At 39.3% G+C, this 27,679-nt stretch overlaps 1 long non-coding RNA gene and 1 pseudogene across 4 annotated transcripts in view; both read left to right on the top strand.

Moving 5' to 3' along the window:
* Positions 1–19,697, top strand: part of LOC129634122 (uncharacterized) — a 51,285-nt gene extending 31,588 nt beyond the window's left edge. For all 4 annotated transcript variants that reach the window (XR_008705430.1, XR_008705432.1, XR_008705431.1 and 1 more), the window contains one exon: positions 19,434–19,697. This is a non-coding gene — a long non-coding RNA (uncharacterized LOC129634122). The remainder of the gene's footprint in view (positions 1–19,433) is intronic.
* A 4,087-nt stretch (positions 19,698–23,784) lies between these two features.
* Positions 23,785–27,301, top strand: LOC129633928 (40S ribosomal protein S25-like; annotated as a pseudogene).
* Positions 27,302–27,679: the final 378 nt, after the last annotated feature.

The raw sequence follows: 27,679 nt of genomic DNA, 5'->3' as shown, positions 1-27,679 counted from the left end.
AGCACCGAAGAATTGATGCTTTTGAATTGTGGTGTTGGAGAAGACTCTTGGGAGTCACTTGGACTGCAAGGAGATCCCACCAGTCCATTCTGAAGGAGATCAGCCCTGGGATTTCTTTGGAAGGAATGATGCTAAAGCTGAAACTCCAGTACTTTGGCCACCTCTTGCGAAGAGTTGACTCATTGGAAAAGACTCTGATGCTGGGAGGGATTGGGGGCAGGAGGAGAAGGGGACGACAGAGGATGAGATGGCTGGATGGCATCACCGACTCGATGGACATGAGTCTGAGTGAACGCCGGGAGTTGGTGATGGACAGGGAGGCCTGGCGTGCTAAGATTCATGGAGTCGCAAAGAGTCGGACACAACTGAGCGACTGATCTGATCTGATCTGATGTGTCTGGTCATAGGTGTGAGGCTGCTGTGGGCCAACAGTGTGAGCAGTGGGAAGAACTGGAAATGGAACACTGGGGAGCAAGGACATGCTCCATCCTGCAAGCACCTTTGCGTACTTCTGTCACCGTGTCTGACTGCAACACCTTTCAGAGAGTAATGGCCATTGCTTCATTCTGCCTTGTAAACCTTACACAAGTTTCTTTCAACCCACAGCCACAGAAAGAGAGGATTTGGGGGTAATAGAGTTCCAGCTTAACTGAGTTCAGTTCAGTGTAGTCTCTCAGTCGTGTCCAACTCTTTGCGACCCCATGAAAGCCATTTTGCTTTTTTGCATTTCTTTTCCATGGGGATGGTCCTGATCCCTGTCTCCTGTACAATGTCACGAACCTCATTCTGTAGTTCATCAGGCACTCTATCTATCAGATCTAGTCCCTTAAATCTATTTCTCACTTCCACTGTATAATCATAAGGGATTTGATTTAGGTCATACCTGAATCATCTAGTGGTTTTCCCTACTTTCTTCAATTTAAGTCTGAATTTGGTAATAAGGAGTTAATGATCTGAACCACAGTCAGCTCCCAGTCTTGTTTTTATTGACTGTATAGAGCTTCTCCATCTTTGGCTGCAAAGAACATAATCAATCTGATTTCGGTGTTGACCATCTGGTGATGTCCATGTGTAGTCTTCTCTTGTGTTTTTGGAAGAGGGTGTTTGCTATGACCAGTGCATTTTCTTGGCAAAGCTCTAGTAGTCTTTGCCCTGCTTCATTCCGTAATCCAAGGCCAAATTTGCCTGTTACTCCAGGTGTTTCTTGACTTCTTACTTTTGCATTCCACTCCCCTATAATGAAAAGGACATCTCTTTTGGGTGTTAGTTCTAAAAGGTCTTGTAGGTCTTCATAGAACCATTCAACTTCAGCTTCTTCAGCATTACTGGTTGGAGCATAGACTTGGATTACTGTGATATTGAATGGTTTGCCTTGGAAACGAACAGAGATCATTCTGTCGTTTTTGAGATTGCATCCAAGTATTGCATTTCGGACTCTTTTGTTGACCATGATGGCTACTCCATTTCTTCTGAGGGATTCCTGTCCACAGTAGTAGATATAATGGTCAGCTGAGTTAAATTCACCCATTCCAGTCCATTTGAGTTCGCTGATGCCTAGAGTGTTGACATTCACTCTTGCCATCTCTTGTTTGACCACTTCCAATTTGCCTTGATTCATGGACCTGACATTCCAGGTTCCTATGCAATATTGCTCTTTACAGCATCGGACCTTGCTTCTATCACCAGTCACATCCACAGCTGGATATTGTTTTTGCTTTGGCTCCATCCCTTCATTCTTTCTGGAGTTATTTCTCCACTGATCTCCAGTAGCATATTGGGCACCTACTGACCTGGGGGATTCCTCTTTCAGTATCCTATCATTTTGCCTTTTCATACTGTTCATGGGGTTCTCAAGGCAAAAATACTGAAGTGGTTTGCCGTTCCCTTCTCCAGTGGACCACATTCTGTCAGATCTCTCCACCATGACCCGCCCATCTTGGGTTGCCCCACTGGCATGGCTTAGTTTCATTGAGTTAGACAAGGCTGTGGTCCTAGTGTAATTCGATTGACTAGTTTCCTGTGAGTATGGTTTCAGTGTGTCTGCCCTCTGATGCCCTCTTGTATCACCTACCGTCTTACTTGGGTTTCTCTTACCTTGGACGTGGGGTATCACTTCACGGCTGCTCCAGCAAAGTACAGCCACTGCTCCTTCCCTTGGACAGTGGGTATCTCCTGGTGTTAACTGAGTTAACACCATGCAAACCATCACAGTCAGATTTCTGCTTCTGGTAGTTTGACTCTCTGGGATACACTCTTGGGGGCATGTCTGGTCTCATAAGAAGTAGTAGAAGTTTCAAAGGACCCTCTCTCCACAAATGTAGCAAGCAATAGATCAGGGACAGTGAAAGCACAAGGCAGATAAAAGTATAAATCACAGTGCTATCAAGATATTGGGCCTTGTCCTAGTGGCCAGGTGAGGAATCTGAGCCTGGGACATATAGCATGAGCAGAAGAAGAAGCAATTGTCTCTGGAGGAAATCTTCTATGATTCAGTTTGCAACTAAAGCAATCATTTCACAATTAAAGATCATTTTTCACATTGGAAGGTAAGCCATTTTGAATGAGAGGCAGCAGAAATAATGAACAGATTTAGATCTCTATAGTCATAGCTCAGTCAATAAAAAATCTGCATGCAATGCAGGAGTCCCGGGTTCAATTCCTGGGTCGGGAAGATCCCCTGGAGAAGGAAATGTCAACCCACTCCAGTATTATTGCCTGGAGAATCCCATGGACAGAGGAGACTGGCAAGGTACAGTCCATGGGGTTGCAAAAGAGTCAGATACGACTTAGCGACTAAAGAGAGAGAGAAACTCTTAAAGCTGTCAGAATTGTCACTTGTGGAATATAGGACAACCATGTTACAAATGTTTAAAGAAATAATGTAAGCAGCTGCAAAGATGAGTAAGCAACAAAAGACTATCAAAAATGAATAGGTAGACTCGAAAATAAAAGGGAATTTCTGGAAATGGAAAATATAATTGCTTAAAATTTTAAACCTCAATAAATGTGTTTAACACTAGATATGGTACAGCCATTATCACCCCAACAGAGGGAGAAAAGGAATTGGAAAATATGAAAAAGAAATAGATGTATGAGGAAATCTAATATATATCTAATTGGGAGTCCCAATTAGAGTGAGAGTGGTTAGGTAATATTTAAAGAAATATAGGCTTTAAGCTTTCCAGAATTAACTTCTTCCATAGACCCTAGAAACAAATTGTTTCAAAAAGAATGGAAAGCCCCAGTAGTTCTAAAACTATTAAAAAATTCAACCAGCAGTTAGTATTTTCACATGAAGGAAACTCCAGGCCCAGATTGTTCTACAGGTGAGTCCTACCAAATTTTCAAGAAGTAAACTTGCACAAATTATTTCAGAGAACGGAAAACTTATTCTATGAGGCCACTTTGGCCTTGGTACCAAATCCAGCCAAATTTCAATATGGAAGAGAAAATTACAGGTCAGTCTTACTCATTAAAATATCTACTGATAGAATCCATCAGTCAATAATGAATACCCGGGCACTTCCCTGGTGGTCCAGTGGCTAAGACTCCACACTCCTAATGCAGGGGGCCAAGTTCAATCCCAGGCTGGGGAACTAGAAACCACATGCTGCAACTGAAGTGTTTGCCTGCTGCAACTGAGACCCAGTGCAGCCAAAGAAATAAATAAATATTAAAAGAGAATGAATACCCAAGCCCGAAGGAGATGGTTAAAGGAAGTAAAAACAAGGAATGGAGCTCACTAGCATGGAAATCAGAAGATACTGCCAGGTATATTCTGTGCACTTCTGCACACTCCACCATAGCGAGAGCACACGTAAGTGGGTACACGTTTTTAGCCATGTTCTGTTTTTTAGATTGTCAGTCATACAGGGAGATCTTTATCTTATTTTGCTTAATACTTATGTATATCCTTTTGAATATGTGTAGAATTATGTATATCTTTGTGTGTATGTATATGTGCCTATATATAAATTTCAATGAAAAGGTGATGGCATTAAAAATAAGCTCATAATGGAGTGAAATGGCCAAAAAGAAGTAAAAAGAACAAAGCAGAATTGGGTCTGAAACTAATGCTAAGCATAAGCCATGCAGTTTGGGAAATTTCAGCCAGTTAAAATAGAGTTTGGACTCAAATGATGAATTGTAAGTGAAAGTTGCTCAGTGGTGTCCGACTCTTTGCGACTCCATGGGCTGTGTGCATGGAATTCTCCAGGTCAGAATACTGGAGTGGGTAACCTTTCCCTTCTCCAGGGGATCTTCCCAACCCAGGGATCAAACCCAGGTCTCTTGCATTGTAGCGGATTCTTTACCAACTGAGCCACAAGGGAAGCCCAAGAATACTGTAGTGGGTAGCCTATCCCTTCTCAGTGGATCTTTCTGACCCAGGAATTGAACTGGGGTCTCCTGCATTGCAGACAGATTCTCTACCGTCTGAGCTATGAGGGAAGCCCCAAATGATGAAAAGTTGCAGCAACTGAGCCAATACCCAACTGTCTATTGAGGAGATAGATGCAGAAAATAGGTGGAAGAAAATTCTCTAGTCTTCTAATATTTCTTCAACGATCCTCAGCTTTGGGTCAGGACCCCAGGGTATCAGAATCTCTTGATAACTTTTCCAAAATATACACGTATCTTCATTGATTTTTGGTATCTGCTCTTTTCTATGAGACTCACACCTCTAATTCACACTGATCAAGGCTGAGCATGGGTGGTTTATGGCAGAGAGTATTATGGTGGAAGTACCTCTCTCTATGTGGAAGCCATGGGAGTATGGCTAATTTCCCTTACATTTTCTTTATTTTATTTTATTTATTTTTTACTTTACAATATTGTATTGGTTTTGCCATACATCAACATGTATCCACCACAGGTGTACATGTGTTCCCCATCCTGAACCCCCCTCCCACCTCCCTCCCCATACCATCCCTCTGGGTCATCCCAGTGCACCAGCCCCAAACTTCCTGTATCCTGCATCAAACCTGAATCTCCAGTCCCTTCCATTTTCTACTGACTTGACAGCTTCTGTCTGTTCAGGTTTGTGTCCATGAGGGGAGAACAGCTAACCTGTAATAGTGGGTCAGGAGTCTAGATCAACTACATATTATCCATGTGACCTTGAGCAAATCATATTTGTCTCTTAGCATTAATTTCTTGACTGTAAAATGGGAGAAAATAATGCTTACTTAGCAGAGTTTCTGTGGATGAAGTGGGAAGTATGTAAAGCCCTCAATGTATCCATAGAACATGGTACATAGTAAACCCTCAATAAATTGAGTTTACAGTTTATAACAACAGAAGCATGACTTTCCTAAATCATTATACATGACATGTTTGTGTGTTTATGTATGTATAAATATTTAAAGGAGAAATATTTGTCAATGGACTTGGGTTGTTTTATATGTTCAGCAATTATTAGCAACTGTAGTAGGAAACCCTTCAGATGTATTAGCTGAGGAACTTGCTCAAGGAACTTTCGAACCACTTTATTAGAATTCTGGTACTGCCAGCAAACTGAGAAATGATGCTGATAACTGATCCTTGAATTCCTTTTTTGTATTTCTGGAGTGGAACCAATGGGTTCTGTGGCTCAGATCTGACTGACTTTAAAGACAAAATCCTGCAGCCTAAATGTTGGTACCAAATGGTTGAATTTTCTTCCCTCATGGGTTTCCTTCTAGCAAAACTTTTATTTTTCTTTTCACTGAGTAGTCACAGAGGTGCCAGTCTAATTATTGCTTTCTTCTTGAAGATTTTATAAGAACTGCAGAAAATTAAAGAGAGCTTGTTGAGTTCAGATATCCACTGTAATTTTTTTTTTTACAAATATATCATCATTTGTGGCCATAGAATTAATCAAGTACAGAACCTAAAACACACAAAATGAAAACAAAGGCAAGCTTCACCACCCTTGTGGAAGAAGATGGTTGCCCTTCGTCTAGTGGAAGAATAATTAGGCCCCAAAGTATTGAGATTCTCGTTTTGATCTTCACTTGAAGTTAATGTAGCTTCTCAGTTTTAGCCTCACTGATATTTATGGTTCTTAAAATTATGTTGTAATTATTGTTGAACTGTTAATATTGTTGAAGTCATTGGAACAAAATTATAGTGCTTTAGTCCTTAGAAATTAAATACTTTTAATTTGGTAATTAATATACTCTTACATTTCTTTATTCCAGGAAAAGTTATTGCAAAGTCATAAAACTCATAAGAGGTTCAGGATGGGGAAAACATGTATACCTGTGGCGGATTCATTTTGATATTTGGCAAAACTAATACAATTATGTAAAGTTTAAAAATAAAATTAAAAAAATACAAAAAAAAGGATGATAAAAAGAAAAAAAAAGAAATACATTAAAATAATTAAACATTTTTGAAGACATTTTCTTTAAAACTTTTGTTAGAAAGTTTACATTAAGATTTTGCTAGTTTATGATTAAATGTAAGCAATTTCAAATATTGCACATATTTTTGGGCCTCTGCCATCCAAATCTTTCCTTGGCATGGTCAAAAAATTGCAGAAATATATTCACCTATGCATGAATAACATTGGGTACTTTTTGTATCCAGTAATCACTCTTGGCTTTTACTTGCTGAATTTTTCCAAGCATGTTCTCTATTACTATGATATTGAAATGTTTTAAAACTGTTTTTATTGTAATAAAACAGATACAGAAATTTGCATGAAACAAATATAAAACATAGTGAATTATTATTAGTTGAATATACTTGTAACCATACTAAAAATTTTAAAAAGTGAATACATTAGAGTCTCATGGGTTGTTGAAAAGGTAAATTGATGCGGTGATTTTGGAGGGATATTGACAATTTAAAATTCACATGCATGCTTTTGTCCAAGTTTTCACTTCTAGAAATTTACACTAAAATATACATGAGTATGTATACACAAGGATTTTTTTTTTGCAATATCTGTTCATTCAGCAAACATCTTACAACCTGTCTGCTGTGGTCCACTGTTTCAGGCACTGAAAATATAGTAAAGAATAGACAAATAAAGTCTCACAGAGTTTACATTTTAGCAGAATAGGCAATAATCAAATGAAAACATGAGACATGGGGTAGTAATAATTGTCATAATAAAAATAAAATAGAGGGAAGAGATAGAAAATGGCTGGGTTGGGGATTAGGCACTTTATATTTGTTTGGGAAAGAACATGTGTGAATTGATACTTGAATAAGATGAAGGAGTCAGCCTTGTAGAGAACAGGGCAAAGTGTTATAGTGGGGGAGCAGCTGTTATGAAGACCCTAAGGTGGAACTTGTGTATGTGAAGAAAAGCAGGAAGGCTAATGGAACTGAATTCTAGTGACCTGGGGGCAGTGGTGGAAAATAGAGGCAGAGTAATAGATCATAAGGATCTGGGTAATGACAGAAAATCATTAGAAGAATTTGAGAGGGGAAAGAATATGATTTGATGTACACTTTCAAGCTTTTATTTTCAAATATTTCAAAGTTTCAAGAATAGTACAAAGAAATACCCTAGCCCTTTATTCAGATTTACCAATTTTTACCTTTTGCTACATTTGCAGTCTCATTCTCTCTCTCTCTCTCTCTCTATATATATATATATAAGATATAAATATGTATTTCAGTCTTAACATACTCATGTGTAATTACTGTATAGCTACAGTACAGTTATCAAATTCAGGAAGTTTAGCGTTGATATGATATTTTTTTATCAGTCCATGTTCCAGTTTTGTCAGTTGTTCCATAGTGTCCAAATATGTCATTTGTTCCATAATGTAGCAAATTTCCTGCACCTTTCTTTAGTATAGGATCCAATCTAGGATGACATAGTGCATTTAGTTGTCATGTCTTTTTGTTTTCTTTTCTTTGTCCATGTGGTGTGTAACATCTTAGTTTCCTGACCAGGGACCAAACCCATTCCCCCTCTCCCCCTACACTGGAAGCATGGAGTCTCAACTGCTGGATGCCAGGGAGATCCTGTCATGACTTTTTAATCTCCTTTATGGTACAGTTCCTTAACCTTTCTTTGTCTTTCATGACATTGACGGTTTTGAAGAAAGCAGGGAAGTTATCTTAACAAATGTTAATTCACTTAGGTTGGTTTTTCTCATGATTAGATTCAGGGCATTTATTTCCAGTTGGAATTCCACATGAAAATGCTGCATCTTCCTCATGGTATCATATTTGCCTGCTTATAATTGGTGATGTTAATTTTGATCACCTGGTTAGGGGATTCTGTGGCTTCTGTATAGGTACTAAAAAACTTTTCCTCTCTTAGTACTTTTTAAATATTATGTAGTATCATTCTAAAGTTTAAAATTTAATTTTATTAAATTTTTAAAGTAAAATTTCCTGTATACAATGTGCAATGTCAGTTTAAAAATACAAATATAAGAACATATGTGGAATCATATGATATTACACAATCTGTATTTTATAGCTTTTATATGCATATTTGTTTCATTCTTACAGAACATTGGAAACACCGCACACAATGAACGCAGCTATTTTGATTTTGCTTCTCAGTATGCTTACATTTCACCAACACTACTTTTGGCTTACTGATGAGTAAGACTGCAAGCAAAAGCAGCATGGGTTGCCCTATTTTTCCTTTCCTTCTCTGTCACCACTTTCAGTTTAAGTGCTTGGGAAACACAAGGAAGTAACACAAATGAAAAAGGATGTGATAGGTTTCCTAGGTCCTTCTTGTTTCTTTTAATGCCATTTCCTTCTTTCTGTGCTGAAAGTAAGTTCCAGTTCAAATAGAAAGCACGGCCTTTAGGACCGTCAGTGCCCCCACTGAGGCGTGGGCCAACCACGCTTACCTCGTCCTCGTTCTGAGGCTCACCGACCTCCCGCAGGTGGCGGCCTCCGGAATTCTGTGCTCACCGGACACAAGGGACGTTGGAAGCCAGTGGGGTGGCAGGAGGGCCAGACACACATATTGAGTACATCTCCTCTGCTTGCCCACATGATCCTCTATCCCATAGGACTTCACTTAAAAAATACAAGTTCAAAGACAGAAGTATTAAGAAATTCAAGGTGGCAGTAGCAGAGCATGAAACCAAGCTTGGAGCCTTTCTAAGTGGGGCCCTGTGGAGCTGGCCCTGCCACCTCATTTATCAGTCATCCCTCTTTTCCAGGAAAGACCCACCACCTTCTTTGTTTACCTACATAGGTGTGTATTTATTTATTATTAATATGGACTCATAAAGGGCAATGCTGAAGAACGTTCAAACGTTCTTTGAATGGTGTTTTAGGAGTGTCTCTTTTATATAGCCAACAAAGAGTTGGACAACAATTTAGCAACTGAACAACAACAATTTATACGGCATAGAGTTGTGTTTCAATTTATGAGCCAATTTTAAATTTTTTCTTTTAATGGACAAGCTAAACCCATTAAGTGTTCTTGCCTGGAGAATCCCAGGGATGGGGGAGCCTGGTGGGCTGCCGTCTATGGGGTTGCACAGAGTCGGACACGACTGAAGTGACTTAGCAGCAGCAAGCCCATTAAAGTTTATTGATATGTTTTATTAATATTGTAATGTACATCTGATATATTATAATTTATATCTGTATCTTATGATATATATGTTTTAGCTCAACTTTGTTATATTATTTAATGTTACAACGCTGTTTGCTGCTAAGTTGTGTTTGACTCTCTTCAACCCTATGAACGGTAGCCCCCAGGTGCCTCTGTCCAAGAAATTTTCCAGGCAAGAATAATGTAGTGGGTTGCCATTTCCTTCTCCACTGGATCTTCCCGACCTAGGGATCAAACCAGCATCTCCTCTTTGGCAGGTAGATAGATTCTTTACCACTGAGCCACCTGGGAAGCCCAGTGTTACAGTTACCGGATGCAGTTATATTCATTGTGTCAGTCTATGTAATGTGTCTTCTTTGCTTTAAAATTTTTACATTTGATATTGAGCAAGATTTGTATTGTTATCCTTGTGGTTATCTTTGTATTTATCCCTGGAAGAGTCCCCTTAATCCCCCTTTTCTTACTTTCTACTAGCTGGTCTGTCAGTGTTAAATGATGTCCCTGAGTCTTGCCTATTACCATTATAATACTCATTGATCTTTTCCTACTGTTTGCACATCTCTGTCTTCTACTTCCCTTTTTTGGAAGTTGCACTCTTTCTGCTTTGTCAGAAGTATAACGTTCACATACTGTGCGCACAACCCTGCCCCTACCTTTGTTTTATTCTTTAGCTCTACCGTTAGAGAGAGAACTGCTTACCGAGTCTGCTTACTGCTGTTTAGCCATTCCTTTCTTGCTGTGATAAACTTACCCTCTGGGAAAGGGCCAACAGTCTTTTTTCTGTAAAAGGACCAGAGAATGTATATTTTAGGCTTTACATTCTTTTTAAAAATTGAAGTATAGTTTATTAGTTTCAGGTATGTGGCACAGTGATTCAATATTTTTCTATCACATGCACTCTTTACTGCTGCAATTTGCCTGTTTCCTCTCCCTCCCTCTCCTCCTCTTCCTATTCTTCTTCCTTCCCCTTCTTTCTCCTCTTTCTTATCCCCCTTCATCTCCTCCTCCTCCATCTTCTACAATCCTTTAAAATATAAAGCATTCTTCATTCATAGGCCATACAAAAATACGTCACGGGCCAGAGTAGACCCATGGACTGTAGTCTCCCACCTCCTGCTTTAATAGACTCTTTCAAGAGGTTTTTTGAGTATTCTATTTCTTGAGTTCCTATACATTCATAACCATTTTTTAAAATATATTTGATGCTTGAAGGATATTATGCTATACAATTATTTGTTTATGATTTCTTTCCTTGAGTTTCTTGAAAATGCTGGCCCTTTGCTTTATATGTTGCCCTTAGGAAACTTTATCCCAATCTAAAGTTTCTTACTCCTGAAAGTAATTTGATGTTCTTTTGGCCTTGAAATGTTGAGGAATATTTTTAGCCTTTAAATTTTTATATTATAGGTCAATAGTCTCAGGCAAATGAAGGGCTCTTTCAGTAGGTTTAAGTTTTCTCTTATTTCCAGAAAGTTTTATTGAGTTATAGTATTAAATATTAGTTATGCTCACTGTTTTTTTTTTTTCCCTTGGTACTGGATGGAAGACAATTGGCATATTTTATTTCTGAAGAATGCTTATGTATTTTCACTTTTTATTTCTTATTCCCCTTTGCTATCACTTTCCAAGTGTCCCCACCTCTTCTTTATTTATCTCTTTTTCTTCCAGAATTAACATTTCCTCTTCTCTCACTTCTGGTTCTTTTTACTTTTAAGGCCCTTTCTTCTATCAGGTGCCATGTACAACTAAATTCTTGGACTTGTGTTCAGTATTTTGGTACTTACACTGGACTTTTTCTTTCTGGGGGTAATGTTATTTGTGTTTTGTTTGAATCCTCTGCTGTCTTCTCCTCTTTTTTACGGTGTCTTAAGGCTCCTGTGTCACTGCTCTCTACATTCATAGACTTGCATTGTTGGTGGGAGCTATGGTGGAATTTAAGTTTATTTCTCTACTTTTAGGTGATTTGAAATTCATGACATTCTCTATTTCATTGTGATGTTGAAGGCATGTATCACATTTGGTTTTATTTGTACTCCTTGTTGGTATACCAGCCTCCAAAATTATAAAAAAAATAAATGTCTGTTGTTTATAAGCCACCTAGTCTGTGGTATTTTGTTAGAAATAAAAGCAGTATTTCTAACAAAATATTTTGTTAGAAAGCAGCCATAACAGACTAACACAATGATCAGTCTATTTATTTATCAATTTACAGAATGAGTTGGCATACTCGCAGCCTTCATAAATGACCAGTGAGTTGTTTATTTTTATCATTATTTTGTTTTATTATGGATTCATGGGTTTTATTTTGAATAGAGAAAGAAATAATCTGTACTTTCTCTAACATATCTACTTACTACTTTATTTTTGCACATTCTCTTCTGATTCTGTCCATTGGCTTACGTATTTTTCCCTAGCTATAATTAACAAGTCTATTTGGTTTTATATTCTACCTAATATTATGAAATGTGAACTCATTGCAAATAGAAATTTTATTCTATTTTGTTCACTAATATGTTCCTAGTGTCTCAAATGGTGACTGGAACATAGTAGATGCTCAAAAAAAAAAATTGTTGAGTGAATAAATGAATTACTGCACTTCAAAACTGTTTCTTCTAAATATGTGTTTAAATTCATCAAACACATTAAAATGTTGTAGCATGGTTAAAGAGTACTGTTTGTTTTCCTCATAGTAAAACTCTATTTATTCTTCTGAAACTACTATTTATTAGTCTTTGAAAAGTGACATCCTGGGGGGGAAAATGCTCTATTACGTTTCCTGGAAATAATTAAGAAAGTTATTATTTGTGTTATGTCAGTCTGGCAGGAACATAACAAGTGTTTCAGAGGTCTTATTTTGAAGTTATGATCCTTAATCTTTTTCTGGAATGGTATAATGGAGAGAACAACATAAGCTGAGTCAGTTGGAAAGTACCTGGAAGATATTATTAGACTCTAACATGGATCTAGTAATTGAAAGAGTTTTAAATACGGCATATGGCCAGATAAAATTCAGTACAGTTAATTACTGCTGAGAGGAAAAACAAAATAATATGTAACAGGGACTTAAAACTGACAAATATGGCTAAAATTTTGAATTTTAAGGTAGGGTAAACCTGTCTTGAATCAGTAATGTTAGTGGGATGTGTTAGAAGGATAAGTACATGGCATTAAAGGGCACAATGGCAGAATGTTATGTAAGTGTTGGGATCAGAGTAGCGTACTAGGGACTGGAGTTAAATTCTAGGACAGAAGTTACAAGTTCAGTCGCTCAGTCATGTCCGACTCTTTGCGACCCCATGAACTGCAGCATGCCAGGCCTCCCTGTCCATCACCAAATCCCAGAGTTTACCCAAACCCATGTCCATTGAGTCGGTGATGCCATTCAACCATCTCATCCTCTGTTGTCCCCTTCTCCTCCTGCCCTCAATCTCTCCCAGCATCAGGGTCTTTTCAAATGAGCCAGCTCTTCACATCAGGTGGCCAAAGTACTGGAGGTTCAGCTTCAACATCAGTCCTTCCAATGAACACCCAGGACTGATCTGCTTTAGGATGGACTGGTTGGATCTCCTTGCAGTCCAAGGGACTCTCAAGAGTCTTCGCCAACACCACAGTTCAAAAACATCAATTCTTCGGTGCTCAGCTTTCTTTATAGTCCAACTCTCACATCCATACATGACTGCTGGAAAAACCATAGCGTTGACTAGATGGACCTTTGTTGACAAAGTAATGTCTTTGCTTTTTAATATGTTGTCTAGGTTGGTCATAACTTTCCTTCCAAGGAATAAGGGTCTTTTAATTTCATGGCTGCAATCACCATCTGCAGTGATTTGGAGCCCCCAAAAAATAAAGTCAGCAAGCTGGGACTCCACAAAACCACAAAACCCCTTCACGTAGGTTTTGTTTGAGTGAAAGAAAGACCTTTAAAAAGTGGGAGATGTGGACATACAAATATGTATTCCCTGTGTCTCTTGAAAACTTGCAAATTTGGCAGTTCTGGGTCTTCATTCCTGCCTATAAGCAATAGACTAGTGCTGACTTATTGTTACTGCTATTGTTCAATCGCTAAGTTGTGTCTGACTCTTTGCAACCCCATGGACTATAGCACTCCAGGCTTCTCTGTGCATCAGTATCTCCCAGAGTTTCTTGACTAGCAGCTGCCTGTTTAAATTGGGACTTGTCCCATCCTTTCGTCCACACACCCCCACTCCCTAGCTCTAAGGCAGTAGGGGTATTGTTACATGTCTTCCTCTGGCAGCTGTTTTTCCTACACCAGGCCCATGGCCTGTTTTAATGGCCTCCTAGAGCCTTGGTGGCTCAGTGGTAAAGAATACACTTGCAATGCAGAAGACTTGAGGAGATGCAGGGTTTGATCCCTGGGTCAGGAAGATCCCCTGGAGAAGGAAATGGTGACCCATTCCAGTATTCTTGCCTGGAAAATCCTGTGGAGAGAGGAGCCAAGCAGACTACAGTCCATGGGTCACAAAAGACTCAGACAAGACTAAATGACTAAACAACAACAAATTTCACCGCACTGGTGAGGAAAGGATTCCCACTTTAGGGTCGTGATGGTGGCTGAACACATGACACTCGACAGTGGACAGATGTTGTTGTTCAGTCGCTAAGTCATGTCTGACTCTTTGCAACCTCATGGATTGTAGCACGCCAAGCTTCCCTGTCCTTCACTATCTCCCAGAGTTTGCTCAAACTCATGTCCATTGAGTCAGTGATGCTATCTAACCATCTCATCCTCTGCTGCCCTCTTCTCCTTTTGCCTTCAATCTTTCCCAGCATCAAGGTGAGTTGGCTCGTCATATCAGGTGGCCAAAATATTGGATCTTCAGCAGAAATATTGGTTTCCCTGGTGGCTCAGATGGTAAAGCATCTGCTTATAATGTGGGAGACCTGGGTTCAATCCCTGGGTTGGGAAGATCCCCTGGAGAAGGAAATGGCAACCCACTCCAGTACTCTTGCCTGGAAAATCCCATGGACAGAGGAGCTTAGGCTACATACAGTCCATGGGGTCCAAAGAGTCGGACATGACTGAGTGACTTCACTTTCACTTTTTAGCATCGATCCTTCCAGTGAATATTCAGGACTGATTTCCTTAAGGATTGACTGGTTTGATCTTCTTGCAGTCCAGGAGACTCGCAAGGGTCTTCTCCAGCATCACAATTCAAAAGCATCAATTCTTCAATGCTTAGCCTACTTTGTGGTCCAACTTTCACATCTGTACTTGACTACTGGAAAAACCATAGCTTTATCTATGTGGAGCTTTGTCGGCAAACTGATGTCTCTGCTTTTTAATATGCTAAGTTTGTCATAGCATTTCTTCCAAGGAGCAAGTGCCTTTAATTGCATGGCTGCAGTCACTGTCCACAGTGATTTTGGACCCCAACAAAATAAAATCTGTCACTGTTTCCCCTTATTCTCCATCTATTTGCCATGCAGTGATGAAACTGGATGCTATGACCTTAGTTTTTGAATGCTGAGTTTTAAGCCAGCTTTTTTACTCTCATCTTTCATGCTCATCAAGAGGTTCTTTAGTTCCTCTTCATTTTCTGCCTTTAGAGTGATATCATCTGCTTATCTGAGGTTGTTGATCTCTCTCCTGGCAATCTTAATTCTACCTTGTGATTCATCCACTCCAGCATTTTGCATGATGTACTCTGCATATAAGCTAAATAAGCAGGGTGACAACATACAGTCTTGTTGTACTCCTTTCCCAATTTTGAACCAGTCTGTTGTTCCATGTCTGGTTCTAACTGTTGATCCGCATACAGGTTTCTCAGGAGGCAGATAAGGTGGTTTGGTATTCCCATTTCTTGAAGAATTTTCCAGTTTGTTGTGATCCACATAGTCTAAGGCTTTAGCATAGTCAATGAAGTAGAAGTAGATATTTTTCTGGAAATCCCTTGCTTTCTCTGTGATCCAGTGAATGTTGGCAATTGCCTTTTCTAAGTGCAACTTATACATCTGGAAGTTCTCAATTCATGTACTGCTGAAACCTAGCTTGAAGGATTTTGAGCATTATCTTGCTAGCATGTGAAATGAGCTCAGTTGTGTGGTAGTTTGAACATTCTTTGGCATTGCCCTTCTTTGGAATTGTAATGAAGACAGATCTTTTCTGGTCCTGTGGCCACTGCTGAGTTTTCCAAATTTCTGGCATATTGAGTGCAGCACTTTAATAGCATCATCTTTTAGGATTTAAAATAGCTCAGCTGCAATTCCATCACCTCCACTAGCTTTGTTCATAGTAATGCTTCCTAAGACCCATTTGACTTCACACTCCAAGGCGTGTGTGTGAAGTCTAGGTGTGTCATGCTCTAGGTGGGTAACCACACTGTTGTGGTTATCCAGGCCATTATGGTTTTTTTTTGTTTTTTTTTGGTATAGTTCTTCTGTGTATTCTTGACACCTCTTCTTAATCTCTTCTGTTTCTGTTAGATCCATACCATTTCTGTCTGGATACTTGAGATGACAACAATTTATGAATCACATATACCATCAGCCCTCCTGCCATGGAAGGCAATATAGGGATACATTCAGGAAGAGAGTGAAAAAGCAGACACTTAAATATCTAAAGGGTGAGGCAACTTCTGGTTCCTATAGGAAGGTGTGACTGGCTAGTTTGAATAACTTAGGGATGAGAAGGACCTGGACCAGGTGGCCTTAATAAGAACGGTTGCTTGTCGAGGAGACCTTATCCATGGGGCAGAGTGGGAAAGAGAACTTTCAGTTAGGCCGTATGAGGCCCTCTTGATTTCTCCAGATATCTAGGCAGCACATATTGCTGGGCCTTCATTTTAGGTCTCACACCAAAATACCTTGCTTCACTCATTTACTTGGCTTGCTTAGCCCTGTATCTAGGAGGAGGAATTTTTTTAAACTCTACAGTTTGTGGGATTGAAATACATTGGCAAGAATAGTTGTATAGTTTTCTTCTGTGAAAATTAAAAAGAAATATGATGAACAAAAGCAAAAAAAAAATCTTATTTTATTATCGTACTTCTGTCCAGAGTGGTTAGCTTTTAGTATCTTTTAGGAATTCTTCTAATCACAAGATGGCATTTGAGTTGGTATTAAGAAAAACTTTAGGGATCTTCCTGGTGGTCCAGTGATTAAGACTTGGCCTTCCAATGCAGGGGGTGAGGGTTTGATCCCTGGTTGGGGAGCTAAGATCCCACATGCCTTTCAGCCCAAAAAACCAAAACATAAAGCTGAAACAATATTGTAACAACTTTAATAAAGGCTTTTAAAATGGTCCACATTAAAAAAAAAAAATCTTAAAAAGGGAAAGTTTATGACAGGGTTGATGGTGAACTAGGTTACCAAGGAAACATTCATTCAGCCAATATTTTTCCACTTGCTCGAAAATGTTTATTAAGCACAAACTGTGTCAAATGTGAAGGCTTTAAAAACTGCAGGGTTCATTTTCTTTCCTCTGAGAGCCCACACCGCTTTAGGAGACAGAGTTAAGCTAACAATTATGATGCAGGGTGGTAGGCACTAACAGGGTGGATCAGAGAGAACAAAGACGGAAAGGTGGGAACAAAGAACAAAGACGGCAACACTGTCTTCTTGGAGGTTAAATTCTTTGAAAATTCCTGACATCTGGGCTGATTCAAGTATAGTTTTGAAGTTGAGAAAGCTCGTCTTTCAGGGTTTTTCCAAGGTGAGTGTTTCTGAAATCCTCAACTGGAAAATTAGTAATTTCTGTATAAAGGTGTCACAGGTACAGTTCATTAAATGAAATGATTCCACCAATTCTGTAAATTCCATGCCCTTTCTCTGTGATAAAATTTCTCTACAGTCTGTTGTTCCCTAATCCATTGGGTCTCTTATAAGCCATAGTGGTTCAAGAACGCATATCTCTGAGGACAGACTTCCTTGGTAGGTTCTCTCCAAGGACCTACACCTGACTCTGAAGTCTGAGAGGTGAGTCCTGGCCTCTTAGCAGTGGACTCAGCCCAGGTGCAGAGGGTGTAGGTGTGTCTGTGTGTGTGTACACACATACACAGCATGCCATCATCAAGTGAGTGAGTGGCTATATTTTAAAGCCAGAATGTAAACAACTTGAGCATTCTTAGTCATTGTATCGGAGAAGGCAATGGCAACCCACTCCAGTATTTTTACTGTAAAATCCCATGGGCAGAGGAGCCTGGTGGGCTGCAGTCCATGGGGTCACTATGAGTCGGGCACGACTGAGCGACTTCACTTTCACTTTTCACTTCCATGCATTGGAGAAGGAAATGGCAACCCACTCCAGTGTTCTTGCCTGGAGAATCCCAGGGACAGGGGAGCCTGGTGGGCTGCTGTCTACGGGATCGCACAGAGCCCGACACGACTGAAGCAACTTAGCAGCAGCAGCAGCAGCAGCAGTCATTGTACAGTAATTATATACGTGTCTTTCTTCTCTCATTTCTACTGGCATAAATCAGAATTTCCTAGATGCATTCTTTAGAATACCGATTTCCTCAGATGCTCTCAAAATAAGTTCCATGATCAAAAAGGTCTAAGAAATGCAGCATATATGTAAATAGCCTATTTTTTTTGTTTCATCTACTGTTTACAAACCTTTTTGCTAGGTGCTTTAAAAATTTATTTTACCTAAAGTGTATATTTTTAAAACATTTTAATTGAGGATACGGAAACTTACATTACCATATGTAAAATAGATAGCCAATGGGGATTTGCTGTATGGCTCAGGAAACTCAAACAGTGTCTCTGTATCAATCTAGAGGGATGGGATGGGTAGGGAAATAAGAGGGAGGTTCAAAAGGGAGGGGATATATGTATACCTATGGCTGATTCATGTTGAGGTTTGACAGAAAACAACAAAATTCTGTAAAGCAATTATCCTTCAATTAAAAAATAAATAAAATATTTTAATTAGAGGATAATTGCTTTACAATGTTGGTTTCTGCCATACATCAGCATGAATCAGCCATAGGTGTACACATGTCCCCTCCCTTTTAAACCTCCCACCCACCCCATCCCACCCCTCTGGGTTGTCACAGAGCACTCCTAATGTATATTTTAACTTCAGAGTTAGGATTCTGTGGGGCCACTTTGAGAAATCATGGTCCCAGCAGAAAACAGATGAGTGATTGGAGGAGATTTTAATGAAGAAATGATTTACAAAGCATGGGTAGGATCTAGAGAAATCAGGAGAGATATTGGAATACGCTGGGGCTGGCCAACAAGGAGACACTTCCTCTGGTCCTAAATGGGCAGGACAGGAAGCCCTTATTAGTCCTTGCAGAGGGAGCATTCATGGGGAGGACCTCCTAATAGGAGCTGCGGCCAGTCTGTGGTGACACCTCTTTCTTCGATCCCCTGTTGATTTTCTGTAGCTAAACCCCAAGGGATGCCAGGAGGTAAGGGAGGCATTTGATTTAGTCCATACAGTCAGCCTTCTGAGGCACAGAAAAGGCTGGAGGATAAATCTGGAGGGGCAAACGGGTGATAATCCAGCCTATAAATAATTAAGAACTGATTAGATTGAAAGAGTCAATCAGCTTTTAGTCCTAATAACACTTAAACGGTCACTGGAAGAGATCATGCGAATTATCTGTGAATAAGTAGTGTTCTAGGTATGTTTCTCTCAGTGTTTCCTTTTTCTTTTCTTACTTTGAAGAGCACAGAATGAGATAAGACTTTCCACAACAAAATTATTATGGAACAAGCTTGGGGTGCCATTGCCAATAGGAAATAGTAAAAGAAAGTTTTCATTGCCATTTGGTCTGACCTGATTCTAACCCATAATGTTGTTAATACTTGTATTTGCCACCTGTTCAAAAAGCACAGCAAAGCTAAAACAATAAGAGATCTTGAATTGAGGTGGTGGTGGCAGAGACCATCACCAGCTGCCTGCAGAATCCGTTCTTTCCTTCCTCCATAGTAACGGCATTATAGTCAGTTACCTGATGAATAGACGTGATGTTTGCCACTTCTGGATGAAGCCTTTCGAAGAATAAGAATTCTTCCTCCATTCTCTGTTCGACTGGCTGGATGCAGATGATAAGAAGGCCACAGAGAAGCCACAGGATGGAAGGAACTTTGGTTCCTGAATCAATGCATGTAGAAAAGCTGCCTGCTGACCTGAACACCTGTTGTGAACTGTTATATAAACAAGAAATAAACTTCTGTTGTATTTAAGCCACTACATATTTGCATCTGTTTGATTCAGCAGTTTATTTAGCCTACCCAAAGTAATACAGATGCCATTAGGATTTTAATCTCAAATACTTAAATTATTTATTATATGTTTACAACCCTTATGTGGTAAGCAGGGCAGGCACCTATTTTATAGGCAAAACAATGAGGAATATGGAGATTCGTAAATTCTTTCAACAAATACTTATTGACCATTAGGGAAATTTTTTGCAAACAATTTATTAAATCATTATTTTGTGAGAGCATTCATTCTTTCTTTTTTTTTTTTGATAGGCAAAAATGATATTTTGCTTTATTTTTTTTTAATTTTATTTTATTTTTAAACTTTACATAACTGTATTAGTTTTGCCAAATATCAAAATGAATCTGCCATTCTTCATTCATTTTATAAATATTTACTCAGGGCTTTCAGTGTGTCCTTCAGGAGCTCACAGTCTAGTATAAAAGACAAATACTAAATTTAAAAATTAAGGACATAAATTGCTACAGTGTTTAGTACTCATGAGAATAATGTGTATCAGGAAAGCATATAATAGGGGGTTTGACCTAGTCAGATAAGTAGGCGAAGGGAATCCCTGAAGAAGTGATGATTAAACTAAGATATGAGAGAAATATATATATTTAGGCTGGTGAGAAAGAGGAGGGAACTTTCCTAAAAGAGAGCAATGTGTATAAAAGCCCTGAGTTGGATGGAAAGGGCTGGTGACTATGGGGGTAGGAGAGAGGCCGTCTACATTTTTCTTCTATTTTTCTTTTTATTTACATATTTTTATAAAATATACATATACCCCCTCCCTTTTGAGCCTCCCTCTGGGAGCTCTGCATTTAAAGATGAAGTCAAGGAGGATAAAGCTGTAGAGGAGGTGGGAAAGTGGGCAGAGAGGTGTCTTAGTCAGCTTGGGCTGCTGTAACAAAATGCTGTGGACTGGGTGACTTAAACAACAGACACTTATTTTCAGTTCTAGAGACGGGAGTCCAGTAGCAAGATGCCAGCTAATTTGGTTGTTGCTGAGGACTCTCTCTGGCTTGCAGAAGACCACCTTCTCGCTGTACCCTCACACAGCAGAGAGAAGACACTAGGCTGTCTCTTCCTCTTCTTCAGTTCAGTTCAGTTCAGTCGCTCAGTCGTGTCCGACTCTTTGCGACCCCATGAATCGCAGTACGCCAGGCCTCCCTGTCCATCACCAACTCCCAGAGTTCACTCGGACTCACGTCCATCGAGTCAGTGATGCCATCCAGCCATCTCATCCTCTGTCGTCCCCTTCTCCTCCTGCCCCCAATCCCTCTCAGCATCAGAGTCTTTTCCAATGAGTCAACTCTTCACATGAGGTGGCCAAAGTACTGGAGTTTCACTAATTCCTTTTTCGGAGCACTGCACAGCTCTCTGGCTGATCGTAACTAGAGACTTCCTCAGCTCCCGCATTTGTTCAGCTTTTGTGATTGTTCTTTTCCCAGAGGCTGTTCTTTTGTTGGTGTTTCCTCTCAGCCCAGCCTTGTCAGGTTTCACACTGTGCATAAGCTCATTATTTGGCCCCAACTTAAGGGATCCTGTTTAAGTTTCTGAGCTCCTTCTCTATTCAAGCCCCTTTTCTCTGAGATCCTATCCTGAAGATTTTAGGAGATTTAGTTGCTTTGAATTCTACCATCTTTTTCCTCAGCTTGGCAAAATGGCTCTATTTGGGCATCTACCACTAATTATTATACATATATAAACCTTGTTTGCTATTGATTTTCTCATATGTAATATGTGTATTGTTGAATTAGATTAGATAATCTCTAAAGCTGGAAAAGGAAATGGCAACTCATTCCAATATTCTTGCTTGGGAAATCCCATTGACAGAGGAACCTGGTGGGCTACAGTCCACAGGGATCACAAAAGTCAGACATGACTTGGTGACTAAACACAGTTTAGAAATTCAGTGATTTGCCTCTAGAATGATCAGTCTTAAGGAGTTTTCATTACAAATAGTTAATGACATTCTACTTTTGATATTTTATGCTGTAACCCCACACAGATGGGGAACAATGGTTAGTTCTGAGTAATAAAATATTCTAGTTAGTAGCTTATCATCAAACATGCCAGACACAATTTGAAAACCAAAAGTCTTCAAAGTTAATAACATATTCAAAATACTATATTGAACAGGTTTTGTTAGGTGACTCAGAAGATGTTTCAGGATTACAGCTCCTCATAGGAACCATCATGGACATGAATCATCGTTGTACCTTGGGTTTATAGGAGTACGAATTGGTAGAAACTTCTAGTTGCTACAGTCTTGTATAAACCACCCTTTACATTCCTTGTTTTCAATAATTTCAAGATGCTACCAATCTTGAAGAACAACTATTGTAAAAAACCAACCTCTTGCAGAATCTTTATCTAAATTATCAATTACCACTGACTTTTTAACGTTTAAGTTATCATTCTCAAAGGAAAAGGCTATTTTTTCTCTTTCTTTTTTAAAGAGAATTTTATTTATGTATCTATTTATTTTTGGCTATGCTGGGTCTTCATTGCTGCACGTGTTTTTCTCCAGTTGTGGCGAGGGGGCACTACTCTAGTTGCGATGCACAGGCTTCTCGTTGAAGTGGCTTTTTTGTTTCGGAGCATGGACTCGAGGGCACATGGGCTGCAGTGGTTGCAGCACTTGGGCTCAGTAGTTGTGGTTCATGTGCTCTAGAGCACAGGCTCAGTAGTTGGGGTTCATGTGCTCTAGAGCACAGGCTCAGTAGTTGGGGTTCACGGGCTCAGTTGCTCTACAGCATGTGGAATCTTCCTAGACCAAGGATGGAACCCATATCTCTTGCCTTGGCAGGCAGATTCTTTACTACTGAGCCACCAGGGAAGCCCCTGTTTTCTCTTTATTACTTTATTTTTAACTATACCGTCAGATGCTTACTGATTCTCCAGTTGTCAAATTCAGGAGATATTATTAAAACATGAAAAGCAAAAAAAAAATTAATAAAAGTGATTTGGGAAATAGAAGAAACATGCTGGTTTTTCAGAGGCACATTTTCCCATGGTAACTTATTGGAGCTACTCTCCTTTTATAGAATCTAAATACTGATGGAATAAAAAAAATTTAAGCAAAGTTTCATGGGAGGAGTTCATGTGCAGAAATCAGATTGAATTATTTTGTCACCTGATGGGTTAGGAAAACTTCTATGAAACTATTTCTTGTGAATCTGAGAAAACTCCGAGTCAGTGAATTCAGAATGCATAGACAGAGGTATTTTACCTTGGCGTCTGAGTGATTGGAAAGAATGCTATGCATGTTTTGATACTGTAGTTCATTCTTTGGTTTCTACTGTCTAATATTAACACAGAGACCAGAATAACACTAATAAAACCAGATATGCTGTTCCTCTGTCCAGAACCATCTGGTTGCTTTCCCCCTCATTCAGAGTAAAAGCCAGATTCTGTAAAGTGGCCTCTCCCCTTAGCTTGCTCTTTCCGTTCCTTGTTTCTAGCCACCCCTGTTGACAGCAACTTCTGGAACCCTACAGGCCAGCTTTGTCTGGTTCCTGTGGTCCCTCTGAATGGAGCAGTCTTACTCCATGTCTTGCTCTTTCACCAATTTCTGGTCTTAGCTCTCTGTTATCTGTTCAGTAAACCCTAATCTGACCACTCTTCAATAGTGGACCTTCCAGTTAAAAATTTTAATGGAAATTTTTACTGAGATAATTGTAGACTCACACACAATGGTAAGAAGTAAAACAGAGATCCCATGTACCTTTTGCCTCATTTCCCCCAAAGATAACTGTACAACATCATAACCAAGGTACTGACATTGAAACCATCTACCAACCTTGTTTGGATTTCATATATTCATTTTAAAGTATAATTTATTTTTTTGCAGCACTTCTTACTGTCCAATATATTTTATATTTTACATATTGTTTATTGACTTACCCTACCTCACTAGTATGTGAGCTCCAGGAAAGTAGTAATTTTTGTTTGTTTTGTTCATATCCTTATCTCAGGACCTGGAACAGAGTCTGGCGGAGTGGATACTTATTTTTGTTGAGTTAATGGATGAACTGTATAGTGTCTCATACTGGATTCTGTGTGCGGGATGATTCAGTGCAGTGACACTGTACTGTACGTAAAAAGGACGAAGCGAGACTCTTCACACTGAGAAATGCCTCTGATTTGTGATAAGTTCTGTTGGCAGCAGCCATCGTCTCTGAAGTGCTACAGAACTCAAGATCTATAGTTTGGAAAGAGCCAAAAGCCTTTGATTTTCTGCCCTAGAACCTTTATCGTCTTAAGTCATTAAAGAGTAGCTAAAGCTAGTAACAAATCTGAAAATTCACTCTTCATTTTTATTAACTACATTACAACTGAGACAGTAAACAAATCAGATCCAAATGGTTAAATAAAGCTGGTTCATCATTAGAAGAATGAACTGATGATACTGCATAGCAGGGCCACCTTTAGTTTAAATTCCCAGGTCTTCCCGTTGTTCACTGGTGGCCATCCAGGATCTGACAAGTCAATTCAGAATGTCGGTAGAAAAAGGATTCTGATGGAACTGCGTTTTTCTCAAAGACCTGTCTGGCTAAAAACAGTACAGAGAACAATTCTTGATTTATCTCTCAGAATGTTAAGGATACAGATAGAAAACTGTATGTTCATGGTCAAATTTTGATCATAAGGTAAAATTTGCTGGTAATGAACAGGGTGATGAGAAACATGAGGAAGTCAAGTACTTTGTACAAACTGTTTGGGGCACAGTTTGACTGTACTCTTCAATTCATGTATTCTTTGCATCAGCTTTTATATTTCCAGGACTTTAACAAATATTCTTCAAAGATTTGCTATAATGGAGATGATGACCTTAAGTTTCTTTGTTTGACAACTCTAAATATGGAACTTATTTGTCACTGACAGAAATAGTTTGCTAAGGAGAAGAAATATTTATATCATTTTTTTTTCTCATCTCATTGGCTCTGCACAATTCTATAATCTTCTGGAAGCTTTGTTTAGACAACTCTAATATATCCTATATCCTCAAAGGTTAGAATTACAATGAATCAGAATGACATTTCTTATGACATCTGAATTATTAAGGATGATGTTCATTTTTTTTATATGTAACAGAACTGAAAGTAAGTTTCTAAAACTTCCAAAATATAAGATATGTAGAAAAGGAAGACTACAAAATTATTTGTGCAGTTTGGTTATTTATATACTATATAAACTGTATATATATTATGTGTTCAACTTATGAATGTGAAATTCACTCAGTCATATCCAACTCTTTGTGACCCCATGAACTATACAGTCCATGGAATTCTCCAGGCCAGAATACTGGAGTGGGTAGCCTTTCCCTTCTCCAGGGGATCTTCCCAACCCAGGGATTGAACACAGTCTCCCGCACTGCAGGCAGATTCGTTAATCTGCCTGCAGAGCGGGAGACCCAGTACTATTCCTGGGAAATCAGTAGAAGGGATAGGCTACCCACTCTAGTATTCTTGGGCTTCCCATGTGGTTCAGCTGGTAAAGAATCCACCTGCAACACAGGAGGCCTGGGTTTGATCACTGGTTTGGGAAGATACCCTGGAGAAGGGAAAGGCTACCCACATCAGTATTCTGGCCTTGAGAATTCCATGGACAACAGTCCATGGGGTCGCAAAGAGTTGGACACGACTGAGCCACTTTCACTTTCAAACTGTATATATAATACATTAAAGACATTTTTTCCAAAATGTTTGTAATAACATAAGAATAGAAATGTCCCAAATGAACATTGATATGGGGCTGGTGAAAAAATTAGGATTTATCCATATTTAGGAAATTACACAGCTGTAGAAAAAAAGAAATGTTATTTGTGCTGATAAGAAACAAGCTCCAAGGTATACTTCTGAGTAAAAAGCGACTTGTAGGGCAGGGTGTATGGTCTGATCCAGTTGGGGTTTAAAATGGGATATGTACACACATGTATATGTATGCATATACAATGTGCATCAAAATGCATAGAGTATTTCCAGAGAATACACAAAACACATAACAATGTTTGCCTCTGGGAGAAGAGGGAGTGACTTGCTTTTTATTTTTTTATTCATTTGTATACCATTTGTGTCTTTTTTTTAGTTTAGAAGAATAAAAAGCTACATGTTAAGGACATATAGGATATCCTTATATATGTTAAGGATATCCTCACCTCAATTAAGGATAGCCAGAGAGGATGAAGGCCAGAATCATTCCATGTGAACCTCAACCTGTAGGAATACACATTTGGAAAAGTTCATTAAAAAGATGGGCATGATTCTGTGACATGAAACCCTTTGAGGAAAATATGATTCAAGTAGGACAGGATTCTTTACATAATATAATTCTTATGTTGTCATCACAGATGATCCAGTGAAAAAAACAAGGAAAAGAAGAAGGTATCATTTCCAGAGAGCTCTCTAGTAGACTCAGATTTTAAAAAGATATGAATAAAAGATGAAAAGAAGGACGTATGCCAGGAGAAGTTTAGAGAGTGGCCCAGAACTGCATAAATGGTGTCAGGAATAGTTGTACCCCACCACGAGTCAAGCGTAAGAACAATAAATAGTTACTGGTGATCGAGCGCATAGGCCAGACTTGGCCTGGATCACCACATGCATCTTTATGACAACCCCATGAATTGTCATCACAATTGGAATTCAATATTCAGTGGGAAATATTACCACAATTATTGTCACCTTACTCTACTGACAAGCACGTGAAGTACAGAGAGGATAAGTGATTCATCCAAGGTAATATAACCAGAAGGAAGAAGACAGGCCCTACTCGTTTTTTTTTTAATTTATTTGGTTGTGCTGGGTCTTACAGGTGGCACGCAGGATCTTCCATCTTCCTTGTGGCATGCAGGATCTTTAGTTGTTGCATGCGGGATCTGGTTCCCTGACTAGGAATTGAACCCTGGCCCCCTGGATTGGGAGTATGGAGTCTGAACCACTAGACTAAGTTATTAATAATAATGTAATAACTCTTAATTATTACATTATTATTTTTCCAGTAGCCAAAAATATGCCAACAGAAGTGATAGGCTTTTTGTCCAACAGCTTAGTGAGGCTAAGCGGTAGCAGTTGCTCTCCGAACTTCACTGATGCTGCCCAAGGACAATAAGAAGAAAGAAGAAAGATGCCAGAAAGTCGGCCAAGAAAAACAAAGATCCAGTGAACAAATCTGGGGGCAAGGCCAAAAAGAAGTGATCCAAAGACAGAGTTTGAGACCAGCTCAATAACCTAGACTTGTTTGACAAACTCTGTAAGGAAGTTTCCAACCAGAAGCTCACAGCCTCACTGTCATCTCTGAGAGACTAAGGATTCACAGTTCGCTGGCCAGGGCAGCCTTTCAGGAGCTCCTTAGTAAAGGACTTATTAAGCTGGTTTCAAAGCACAGAGATCAAGTATCTTACAACACCAAGGGTGGAGATGCCCCAGCCACTGGCAAAGATGCATGAACAGGTCCCTCCAGCTGTACCTTTTGAAAAATGAAACTTTATTAAATAAAAGAAGTAGTAGAGATGGCACTGCTAGTGAAGAAAAATTTAGTGAAGTTAAAGGAAATGTTCTGTATTAAAATTTTTTTGATCATAGAGTGTAAGATGAGATATTTTGTCTCTGTCACTAAGTTCAGTGGGGCTTCCCAGGTGGCGCTAGTGGTAAAGAACCCACCTGCGGAAGACCTCCTGGAGGAGGGCATGGCAACCCACTGCAGTATACTGGAGAATCCAATGGATGGAGGAGTCTGGCAGGCAATGGGAGTCCATGGGGTCGCAAAGAGCAGGACATGACTAAAGCGACTTAGCAGGCACACATTCAAGGAGAGTAGCATGAAACAGTTCTTGTGGTCTTGGGTTGTGTTAATTGTAACAAAGTATGAAGAACAAAGAAGATGGTAGACTTAATTCAGCAACCACACCCAGGCACTGTGAAACCCCAAACTTTAAACAATTAGAAGATGACCCATTGATA

Source organism: Bubalus kerabau, chromosome 19 (assembly GCF_029407905.1).
Source record: "Bubalus kerabau isolate K-KA32 ecotype Philippines breed swamp buffalo chromosome 19, PCC_UOA_SB_1v2, whole genome shotgun sequence".
Taxonomy (NCBI): domain Eukaryota; kingdom Metazoa; phylum Chordata; class Mammalia; order Artiodactyla; family Bovidae; genus Bubalus; species Bubalus kerabau.
This window is presented reverse-complemented; position numbering and strand designations above follow the sequence as displayed.